General features: G+C 39.3%; 2 protein-coding genes across 5 annotated transcripts in view; one reads left to right on the plus strand and one right to left on the minus strand.

Moving 5' to 3' along the window:
* Nucleotides 1–12276, minus strand: part of tncb (tenascin Cb) — an 85316-nt gene that overhangs the window by 46226 nt on the left and 26814 nt on the right. For 2 of the 4 annotated variants that reach the window (XM_088301597.1, XM_088301598.1), the window contains exon 2: nucleotides 6762–6856. The gene's annotated coding sequence lies outside the window, so the exon portion shown is untranslated. Of the gene's footprint in view, nucleotides 1–312; nucleotides 679–6761; nucleotides 6857–12276 lie in introns of those variants that run through there. The other 2 variants (XM_088301596.1, XM_088301600.1) reach the window with 1 other exon arrangement.
* LOC148344688 (methyltransferase-like protein 27) overlaps nucleotides 1–12276 on the plus strand; it is an 88808-nt gene that overhangs the window by 1421 nt on the left and 75111 nt on the right. The window lies entirely within an intron of this gene.

Raw genomic sequence — 12276 nt, forward strand, 5'->3', positions numbered from 1 at the left:
ACTGTCAATCAACAGAAAATACAATCAACTACTATTTTGGTAATATTGGAACCATACATTTCTGCAAACTACATCAATACACATGAGACAATTTATTCACTCATAAAGGAAGTGAGTCGAATAATAACTTCATTTAAAAAAATCAGACAAATATTGATAGGAATGTTTTACCATTAACCTACACTGAAGTGATTAAACATCCAAGCTGTGAAATGTGTCAACTTTGCAACGATACATTATTACCCTAATTAAGCTATCCAAAAAGTCAATCACTTCTTGCTTCTTGTCCATACAGGTAAAGAAGGTACTTACCTCCTCCTCTTCACTGATTTGTGAATATTTGCCCAAGCAATAGTGAACAGCTTATCAGCCAAGCCTGCTATCAGCAGTCTGCACCTCTCAGAGCACTGACAGCTTTGTCATCATCTTGCTTCTCTCTCCTCTGTTTGAGTCTTTACTGGAGTCTACCAAGAAAACGGGCTGATGTTGTGCAGCCAGTGAAGAAAGAGAGCGAGAGAGAGAGAGAGAGAAAGACAGAGGGCGAGAGAGCTAGAGAGTGTGTGTCTGAATGAGCAAGAGAGAGCAAATGAAAGAGAGAATTCCCTTTCGCTTAAACAGTGGACCCTCTGCAGTCAGACTCCACTCCCACTTACTGCTCTCTTTAACACCCCCCACCCATTCACCCTCTTCACAGCATTGTGACTCAAAGCGAAAGAGCTGAAACGGGATGCCTCAAGGCTGGAGAGAGAGAGAGAGCGAGAGAGAGAGAGTTAAGTGGGAGGGGGGATGCATGGGGGTGGCGGTGGTGGTCTGTGGTCCATTAGCTGCTAATTGTAGCAGCGAGCCAATAGAAATTGAGATAGTGAACGCACTCCCAACATTAGCATAATGTTTAAGGACGTGAGAGCCGTGACTGCATTGGGACAGCATCAGCTCAATATATAAAGGGGGTAAGCTTTCACTAGGACTAAGATGAAAAATAAACTGGACCAAAAATAAAAGATGCAATTTTGGCCAATCTCACCAGGAACTGGCCCTGAAAAGTTGACTATAGAATGATTGACTGCATATATATATACAATATCAAAATAATTCTCTGAACTCACATTTCTCACGCACACGTAGCTAAAATGCCCATATTTTCTATGCAGACATTTTACTTAATTTTATGGCATGCGATTCAATTAATCAAAGATGCAGTATGTTATGAATGGCATGATAAACTGTATAACCAAATTGTCAAAATCTTGTTGAGGTGAAAACACAGGAACAGCAAATCAAAAATAGTCAGGTATTTAAATGCACATTAAAATTCAGTAAACCATCATTCTTCCCAGTAAGTTTATTTGACACAAAATAGAAAGGAAGTGAAAAGGTTTTCACATTCACACATTCAACCATCTATTTTCTACACCGCTTTATCATTTTCCATATCACAAAGCTGCAGCGTATCACAGTTGACTTCAGGCGGAAAGCAGACTTCACCCTAAACTGGTCGCCAGATAGTCGCAGAATACATATTGGGCCCTATTTTCATGCTGAGCACAAGTCAAGTGCACAGTGTAGTCAAACTGTGCACATCAGTGGAGTTTTCTTTCTTTTGCTAGAAAGTATTTTCCAAGACTTTGCTCAGATTGATTTGGGCCTAACAGAGGATTTGTGCCATTGTGCGATGTTGTGGGATGGCGCGAGACAATCGAAGCACGTTCCCCTCATTCTTATTAAAATCAAGGCGGTGGAAGGGCAAAAGTGCGGGAATCAAGAGATGAGACTGGCGCGGAAAAAAATCCAGCACATATGCGTGTGACCCCTGTGAGGAAAAATTCAAAGTGCAGGAGCTCCTGCATGGCCATTTAGGGAGCCTCAATTTGGGAAACATACTGCCGGCCGTACCACCTGGAAGTGGAATTGGAAAACTGGATCGAAATTGAACATATAATGACCGATAAACAATTCAGCTGACAAAAAGTTCCCGGAACGCGTGTTCATATCTTGGTGACTTTTCAAAGAAAGCAAATCTGGCTAGAGAGAGACTACTTATAAAATGTTAATTTCCTAATTCTCTTTAGATCCAGACATGGAGAGGCTAATCCTTGTGATATTTTCAGAGGTTGGGATGGGCATAAGCAGCGATGTCGACATACATCTTGGTGCTGACTTCAGGTTTGGGAAATTATCACCAATCTATGTACAATGATTTTGAATGAACAAATTGTTTCCGGTTCCTCAGCTGATTCCCACCAAGACGTGGGAAGAGACCGATGGCCGTAGTTCTATTGCTTAATTTATTTATTTTTTGTCACCTATGCGTGTATATTTTCATTCACTGAATGTGCACAAATTAGTGCATGATCAAACCTTGTTTTTGCATCCTTAATTACTTGTCTAGCACTCGAACTGTGACTGTCAGAAAACACGTGGAGGTGAACAACTTACCAAAATTTGTGTATATTGCTGCAGAATATTTAGCGAACTTGCCACGCCAAATATAAACTACATATTTGCATCAGGGTTTTATTGGTGGAACTTTACTAGGGTGTAATAATACTGGTCTAATAAAGAGTGATAATATATGTGATATCATATCGTGACATACAGTACAATACAAACCTCATTAAGCAAGTACTTGTATGTCGTCTCTTGGAAAGAACTTTAATGGGGATGATCATAAAGTTGCAATGAGGGTTGTTCTTAATTAGTATCTTGCTTTATTGTATGTGAAACACTTCAATTTGAAGCTAGAACAGAGGTATTCAATTAAAAGTCACAAAGGTCCACCACTAAAATTTCTTCCAATTAAAAGGTCCCAACCAAAGACCAATTTCCCTTAATGTCTAGCCTATGTTTACATTTTTAGTTTCAATATTTTGTCATTTTCAACAGAGCGCACTTATATACTTAATATTTAGCAATGTTCCCATTAAACACCTTTGCCAGTCAAACAAATATAAGGCGTGTATTTCACATTCAAGAAAATGTGGCTCCAGAAACCCAAGTTTGCCACTTCCAGAAAAAAACAGTCAAATATCTCCTGCAGAAATATATCAAGTGCTAAGCATTGAGTTTACATCTTTTACGTTTTTTTTCTTAAATCAAAGAGTTATCAGCCTAAAAAAAACGGAAAGCCTAATTATCCAAGTAAAACAGGTCAACATGTTCAGTATACAATCAATAAAAATGGCTGTCCTCATGAAAAACTAATTCAAAATGAGCTTTGACACCACCTTTTCTTTTGAATATTTTTTAACATCTCTTAATGAGAAAAATGAGTTTGTGACTTCCCTGCCAGTGACTTAAATCTGGGTTGGAACGAAGTCAGGGCCATTGGGATTTGGTAGATTATTTCACACATCTGGGCTTTGTGTTTTCCTTTAAATAATGTTTGTGCAACCACATTTAAGCACTCCTTCACAACTTCCCCATCACTGAATGTTTTTTTATGTTTCCTCAAAATCCATGATACTTTTAGTGAACATTCATTTGCATGCCGCTGGGCTGTAAACGAAAATGTAAAAATCTCTTATACTGCACTCGAAGTTCAATGTTTTTGCGTGCGCTCACCTCAAACTTCAGCGGATAACTTTGCACAAAAGGGCGGTGCTTTGTTTCATAGTGGCGCTTCAATGTTGCGACGGTTTCGGAGCATATGATGCACACTGGTTTTGAACCGGCTGCAGCCAGAACGAAACTAAATTTCTCCGTCCAATCATTGAAAACAACACGCATCGACCTTGCTAACTTTTTAGCAAGGCATACTGTCAGCAGCACTTTCTTCCGGTCTGCTGCGCAATTGGCAGTGGATCGTAAACAAAAGATTTGATTGGCTCAAATCAGTGACGCCTTTTCCGTATTAACTAGAATTGCAGCGCCAACGTTTGCGAATGCGCCCTGAAAAAAAATCATCGTAGAGCGGTCACGGGTCCGGTCCGAACCATCGCGCGGTCCGCCATTTGGTGATGCCTGAGCTAGAAGAACATTTTTTCTTCCAACTGGCTTTTATAATTTCCACTGGAAAATGTAGCGCATGTTGATAAATGCAGGTGCTACGTGAGTGATGATTCGTACAAAGCGTCTGTGTGTATGCGCGTGTGTGATGAAGGTTCCATCCTGGATGAGCAGAGCTTTTCTCCACGGGGGAAATGATCCTCATCTTGTTGCTGAGAGCTGCTGTAACCAGTCAGGCAGAAAAGATCCTCTCTAATCCTATATCCAGCCCAATGACACATATGAATCACAGCTTTTGGGTGATAAAAAAATATAATTCAATGGCTTGAGGGCCAGAGAATTAATTTTTTCCCCAACACCCAAGGGAGAAGGACGATATCTATAGTATGGGCAAAGTATCATTTTTAATGACTTGTGGCTATAATGATATCATTTAGATGAGATGATGGCTTTGAAAGCTTGTCTGTGGAGAGCACCTGTTTTAAAAGCATGTCAGTGTAGAGTCCCTGCATCACACCATCTGTTCCTCTTGTCACCTTCCTGTCGCTCTCGCTCTCTCCCTCCCTCCTTCACAGCCTCGCAAAGCCTAAGAGGGAATTGCTGTGGGAGTTCTTCTCCTCCTCCCTGTTTATGGAAGCGTACCTGTACACTGATTCTCAACTAAACTGAGCAGGTTTGATTCCCCATGACAGCCCCTGAATGTGCACGATGCCAGTCATGGAATATCTTGAAGGAATCCATTTTTGATCCAATAAAGCACAACCACTCTCTGTTTTTCAAGTGTAATTCAGCATACATAGACTCTCATAACATTGGATGGCAAGAAAGTGGAGATACATTCCCAATTTAGATCAACATCGCATTGAACTGCTGTCGACAGTCGATCCACATCCTGCGTATAACTTGTTTTGCTTTTAAGACTTGTGCATTATTCATGTTTGTACAATCACACCACAAATCAACTCTCGTCTAAAAACGTTTGGACCTTTAGCCACCATCATTCACGTAATCAGAGCATTAACAGTGCGTGTTACTTTTTCTTTGTCTTTGTGTATCCTGTTCAAAAAGACTTAAGAAGTCGACAGGAGAAATAAATTCACGTGTGAGATACGACGACAATGTTTTTGTTTGTTTTTTACTTTTTGAAGACTGTTAACATAAATGTAAACAACGGATACATTCACTACATCACATAAAACAATTTATGTTGTAAGACCAGTATAATTCATGTAGACTCTGGAACTGGAGCGCCCACTGCGAAACTCCTGGATCTGCACATTTATCAAGAACCAGAACTACAGTTATTGCTATCTTCTTTGGTCTGCACTAGCCGTACGCATCATTTTATTTATTTATTTTTTATTAGCGTGCAATTTATGTGTATTCGTATAAATAACACAGCCAAAGGTGTGCATTCAGTTCTCGAAACAACTTTCAAAGGCCCCAGTTTTTCAGAAAACAAGCAACCTTACTAAGAATAAAAATCATCTGCAGAAGTCCATAGAAAGTGATAGTGGATTCCCAGTTTTCCACTCAAATTTAATTTATAGTCTGATGGAAACTGGCAAAGTTTGCCAGCAGCAGCTAAAAGCAGGCTTTCTTGGCTTATTATAATTGGTGGCGTCCAACCTGGACCATAGAAACTGTGAGAAGTGCAACACGATCTTTCAATGACAGTGCGACCCAATTACGCTATGGAGCCCCTGTAGCCATAGAGGATGTCAAAGCGGGCAGTAATAAGGCGGTGGTGAAAACACACCACCAGCTACGGGTGAGTGTGTGTGTGCTTGCAGGTGACCTGCAAAGACCTGTTTACCTCATTAAAAATGAATCACAAGGTAATAAGGGCCCTGATCCTATACTCCTCCTCCCTTCCAATGTCTGTCCTTCATCCATTATGTAGCAGTGGGAGAGACGTTATGGGTTAAGTCCTCAGGGAGGGTCACTTGGATGATGACCCAGACCAAATTCTCCTTCTGGAGCCCCTGCCTTTCTAATGTTTTAATGAGACAATAGCAAAGAGATGGAATGTATGATAACGATGATGATGAGCACTGAAGATAAACATAGATGGAAAGTGTTCATTAGGCTTCCACAAACTCACAGAAAGGACCGGTAGCTTAAAGAGTTATATGTAATTTATTTTAACCCTTTATTATTGTGGCAGCATAGTAGCGTTATGCCCACAGTCAGGAAAACTGGGTTCAAATCGCTCTCTGTTGAAACTAATGGTGTGGCGGCATATTCGCCTGACTTCAGTCATGCAAGCATGGGTTCGACTCCCACTCAGTGACAGTGTGAATATGAGTGCGCCTGTCTTGTCTCGATGTGATCGTTTTTTCCCCCTCAATTATATCACTGATTGACAGACGTTAATGCACTAAATGAAGCCTTACGTGGTAGAAAACAAAATAAGATAGTTCAAATTGCAAATTAATAATTTTTGGTAGCGAGGCGAGCCGTCTAAGTTGATGATGCCCTTTCCATTTTTGACAACAACTTTGTTCCTTGCACAAAAGACCTGCCTTAAATTGTTGAAAAGACTAACTACCTGACATTCATGTGTGAATGGTAATAGATTTTACACGGCACCTAAAGTGATAATGACATATTTTCAGCTCTTTGTACATATTATAACGAAAGAACAAGACGCTTCTGTTGGTGTCTGTGAGGTTGGGCTATGTGATAGAACGGCACACAGTCGGAACTGTTGCAGCCATTTGTATAGGTGTGCTGTAAATTTCCCCAACATCATGTCAAGACCTTGTATCTGCGCCGTGGTCTTTGACCTCTGAACCTATCTGTGCTCTTCTCACCTTGCGTGTTGCTCCCGTTGGGTTCCGGTTTCACTTGACAGTCCAACTTCTGCGGTCTTAAATGGCTGGAAATGCACAGGAGTACAGCTCTGAATCTGTACACATAAAACAATTAGATCAAATCAGAATTGCTGACCACTTTTGTTTCGTAGAGCTAAGTAGTACACCTTAAAGCCGGAATATCTTTTCTTACAAACTGGTTGTGTTTGGTGAATAAATGAAAATGTGGCCAGATATGACATTTGACCACACCTTGGCCAGTATATCACCCAAATTCAGCAGGGCTCTGAGTCATTTAAAGACAATCAGTTGGAAAAAGGGGACATTTGACCTCGGCTGCGGGCAGCTCTCTATATCGTGTTTCTCACGTCTGTCTCACAAGTCTGACGTTTGGGTTTGATTTACGGTGCCGCCCTTCCTGTGTGGACTTTGCATGTTCTCTCTATGCTTTTGTGTGTTTTTCTTTTTCCCCGGATACTCCGGCTTCGTCCCACATTCCAACAGCTCTTATGTTATGTTGTTTGAAGACTAAATCGTCAATATTGCTGCAAATGGCCGGTGGGATAGGCTTCAGCTCAATAATGACGATAAGCATTATACTTGTAGAAAATGAATGGATGGACATTTCAATTTAATTCTTCAGTGTTCAACATTGCAGCTGAATGCAAGTGAAAGTAGTCAAATGTTAAGAAAAAAAAACGATTCCTGGAGTAAAATACATTTCAAGCATTCATTAAAAAAAGGCTTGAATTTCCTTTGTAGAACGAAAAGGTTGTATGTGCTATTCCTCACATTCAATGGAATGTAGGAGCTTGGACCATCTGGGTGAAATGACCCTATCTGACCTCCCCCAAAAGTAAACTTAAGAAAGCAATGCCAAACGGATCCACTGGGACGCCCAAAACTTCAGATGTTGGTGTGGAATAGCATTTTTTTCCCATCACTGTTTGTCTTGAATCCTATGGTGTGACCACTTTGATGATACCAATTACGAAACAATTTAAAAATGTTACACATCTGTTCTATACATGAAACCGTATACACCCCGTTTCTGGTAAATTGGTGTTTGAATGTTAATAGAAGAGATAGAATTTGCTGAGTAAATTATGATTCCAGATGTCAAAATCACGACTCTAAAATAAGTATAAACTTGCTAGTTTTCAGAAAGCTTTTTAAGTCTGTAACTCATTTGTACACTCAATGTTTATTGTTGGCATTCGGCCAGGGTTATTATAGTTGGGGAATTTTAATTGGTAGTTAGTTTTTATTTCGTTTTGAGTTTTTTCAATTTAGTTGGTTTTAATTAGTTAGGAGGACGCTTTAGCGTTTTGAAAAACAATTAGTTTTTGTATTAGTTTTCATTTTAAAATTGTGTGTTTTATTTGTGTGCAAGCTTAGGAAAAACATCATGTATACTGTATACTAGAAATTCAACAAAATTATTATTTTAAAACATTTTGATAATACAGAGTACAGTTTAACAGTCAGACAGACTTTGAATTACAATAAGTGCAGTGCATGATTCCGCTTCTGAAATTAGATGATTGCATGCACCCTAGAATAAAGCTTGCATGCTTTGTTTGCAAATGAAGTTGCCAACTTCTAAAGTGGATTTGTGGCTTGAATTATTAAACCTAGTTTGCACTGTCTACTTTTTTTTGTATACTATATATATTTTTTTCATATATGAGACAATAAGGAAAGTACTGTTTACCAGGGGTTGTACTTCATCCTGAGTTAAATGACAAAAGCAGGGCAAGCCTTTCCGGCCAAAGCCACACGCAAACTTTTGATGGCTTCTGATTGATGACGTCGCTTCTGTGACATGACGAGACACTGTAAGAGGACTACAACTCCCAGATGACTGTTCGACCTTCTCTTCTTCCAACGAAGGGCTGTGCCGTTAATTTAAAAAAATAAAAATAAAGATACATTTAAAATTAAACCCAAGGATTGTGTATTAAATTAATTGCCAAAGACGAAAATGAAGGACATTTTTGCTGTAAATATAGTTAGTTTTAAAATCATTTTATAATAATTTTATATAAAATGTAGCTTCAGTTAGTATTTGTTTTTCGTTGTCGAAAATGTTTTCACAATTCTCGTTTTCGTTAACTAAAATAACGTAGCATTCAGATGACCATTCATAGCCATATCAACATCTATGGTCAATTTTAGAGGCTCTCGTTAACCAAACATGCGCGTAGTGGATTGTGGAAGGAAACCCAGAGAAAAACGACGCAGGCATGGAGAACATGGAAATGAGATTTAAAGCCAAAACCTTGGTTTCGAATCATTTTGACAGTCGTAAAAGTCATTAGTGAGGGCAATTCGAGCATAACTCAATGCTATTAAATACTGTAAATTAAAGGGTGAAATTAACAATATGTAATAAATAATCTCTTATCGTCATATTTGGTTAAAAGAAAGTTAACAGACTTGTCAGTATTACATGAGAACTAATTTTGTGAAAAAACAAAAAAAGCAAAACTTCAATGGGATGATGCAAGAACTTTATCATTATGAATGGCGCAAATCATGCACGGTGCCCAGCGTATCTGCATGGGTTTGACACTGGGGTTTGTAATTGCGCAGATAAGCACAGCCTAGCAGTTCTTAAAGCGGGAGAGTTGCGCCGCTGTGGGTGTGGTCACCGCCAACTTCAATCAACAATCAAAGCGTTCCCTCTCATACCATGTAAATCGAATCTCGAATTTCCCCATTGTGGGACTAATAAAGGGAATCTTAAATACGCTAGCGTTACACAAGAGTTGTGACATGGCGAAGCACACATCTGCAATGTCAAGTGGGAACTTCAAGAACGCCCTCCCACTCCCCATCACCCATCATTCGTGTTCCATTGCAAACTGTGGCCAGTAAAAGAATTTTACTTTGGCCATTGGTCCTGGAATGAAACTTCAGAGTCGACTCAAACTGGCTTTGTCAGTAATCCAGTTGCTGACTTTCTTGGTACCAGTTGCTCTTGCTATGTCACGTAAGCACTTTTCTCTAAATCATGGTGCCGTGACATCTTGTAGCGGCTTGGTGAATTATCTCTCACCATATTTTCCATTAACTGTGTGTAATGGAAATGTTACTGACAAAGAAAGGTGTTACTTATTTGTTGCTGAGTGTGTTCGATCTTACCAACACAATTTTCTCAGAGTTGACGTCGCTTTCATCAGATAACGGGTATAAAACATTATCACATTTGTAACTTCTAATTTCATCTTGTCAGTCTACACACCACATTTCTCTGTGGAACACATATCAGCACATAACAGTTTTTCTTTCTTTTTCTTTTTTTTAAATACTATGTCCCCAAGGCCTCCGGGGGACTTGGTGCTTATCTCTTCTATTTTAAGCTTTGCCGAGCAGCCCCTATAGAACATTACGGCAGATCCCACCCGTTGTCTCCTAGCTGAACCCAAGCTCACATTTAGCATCAAACAGGTGGAGACAGATACAACACTCTGTATGTCAGGCTTTCTTGCTTTGTAGATTAAAATGTCAGAGAGTTCAGAACGTTGCAACAAGCCTGCAAAGTCTATGCTACATTAATATAGCTGAGAGTTTAAATAGGATGTAATTTGTGCCACAAACCATAAGGTAAGCATAAGCTGAGTAATTTTGACAACATGGAGTCAAAGTTGATATTTCACCATCAGAAGCAATTTGTCCTACTGCAGAGGGTAAAGTTAAGTCCTGTATTATATTTCTTCCACAACCCACACAAGGCTCAAACACAAGTATCCGCTCTCTACAGACTCCCCGAAGGCTCAGTGCATGCGCAAGTGACAAAAATACATTCTCATTCATCTTATCTTCTTTAATTACTAAACCCCCCCCCCCCCCCAAAAAAAAAAAAATCAAGCAAAAAGACTTGATATCTTCATACCTAGTGTATAGAGATTCCTTTTGAGACTCAGATGTAAGCTATAGGATTTCACTCCTATAGTGCTTTTCTATCTTTGAAGTTCTGAAAGCGCTTTAATAATCTCCCCATTTTACCTACTGATGATGCTGCATCAGGAGCAACTGGGAGTTCAATATCTTCAACATAATCACAAAAGTTGAGGCTCAAACCCACAACCTTTGGGTTGGGAGATGACAAACGACGAGCTGAGCCATGCTGCCCCATGCCTATAAAATGAATCTTTTCATTGTGTTACAATTATGTTGCTCATTTAACTGCCCAACAGCAGCCTCAAAAGGTGACAAATTGAAATACAGGAAACTGAAAGTGCATCTCTACAGATTTTTTCAGATCAATACTAAAAACACCTTTTTAGTTTTTTCTACAAGATGATCATAGGTGACTTCATCAAACATAAAACAGTGGGGCGAATATTACGGCATGGCATCCCCAGAAACTAATCGTATCTAATCACTTTGTGCTGATGTCATCCCCAATGCTGCTCATGGCTCCCGGTGAGCATATTTGATGGATCTAGTAAATTGGAGCAGTCATAGCCTTTCAACTAATAAACCAATTCAAGCATATTCCTTCATTCAATTTTAGGTGACTTTGGGCAATATATTGGATATAAACCTTGGACTGACTGTGGCCATTTGTCACGCGATTGACATGTAGAAATGGAGCCATTTACACTCACTCACCATGGAATGTAAAGTCATTGATGCGTGTCACAAATGAACCGTCTGCGTGTCAAAATTATTTCTAATGCTAACGCTGCAAATTTTCCACTTTATCTTTCAAGTGGGGTTAATTTAGAGTCAAATATAAACAGTCATACTTCACAGCTTTGAAGATTCTCTGGCACTCATATTAACTTTGATTGGTTGCCATGACAACAGAAACCTACAATCTTTGTTTGAGTCTAATGTTTTATGTGTGTATTTTTATTTGCATATAAAACATTCTGATTATGCTTTTTGTTAAATCTTGGCAAAATGTTTACATTCTAGAATATTTTGTGAACCAGAATCTCCGGCTTGGGTCACACATGCTGGATGGAGAGTCAGATCACAGGTCAGAGAGACGGTAGCGTTATATCGTATGATGTGCTTTTATTATCTTCAAATGATCTACTATTTCGGGTTTACAAGGCGTGCGGGGTGTAATATGGTTTGTTTATATATTGACTGTTCAGAGATCATTATAAATAATGATTGTAAATACTATGGACCATATTTGCTGTTAAGAATCTATTAAGGTGTGTCTGTAATTGGCATCTCGTCCAAGATATTGCAATTTCCCACCAACTCTTTTTGCTCATTTTCAACCTGTTTGAGCAATGTGACCCAGGATATTTAAAAAATATATATACGGAACATCAGTGGTACGGGCGTACCGAGCTGGCGTTGAGTATTTTCCCAAACAAAATACGAACAGTTGATAAGAATTGGCACCTCTGCTACTGAGTGTCTTTGCATAATTTCGTTACCTTCACAATTAAGGAATCACGGGACACATAGAGGCTACAGTAAAAGCTTGTGAACGCGTTTTTCTCATTGCTCAGTTCCATTCAAGCCTCGCATCTCTTTATGGTCG

Source organism: Idiotropiscis lumnitzeri, chromosome 1, assembly GCF_059441095.1.
Source record: "Idiotropiscis lumnitzeri isolate Australia: NSW breed Sydney's pygmy pipehorse chromosome 1, RoL_Ilum_1.0, whole genome shotgun sequence".
NCBI classification, from domain to species: Eukaryota; Metazoa; Chordata; class Actinopteri; order Syngnathiformes; family Syngnathidae; genus Idiotropiscis; species Idiotropiscis lumnitzeri.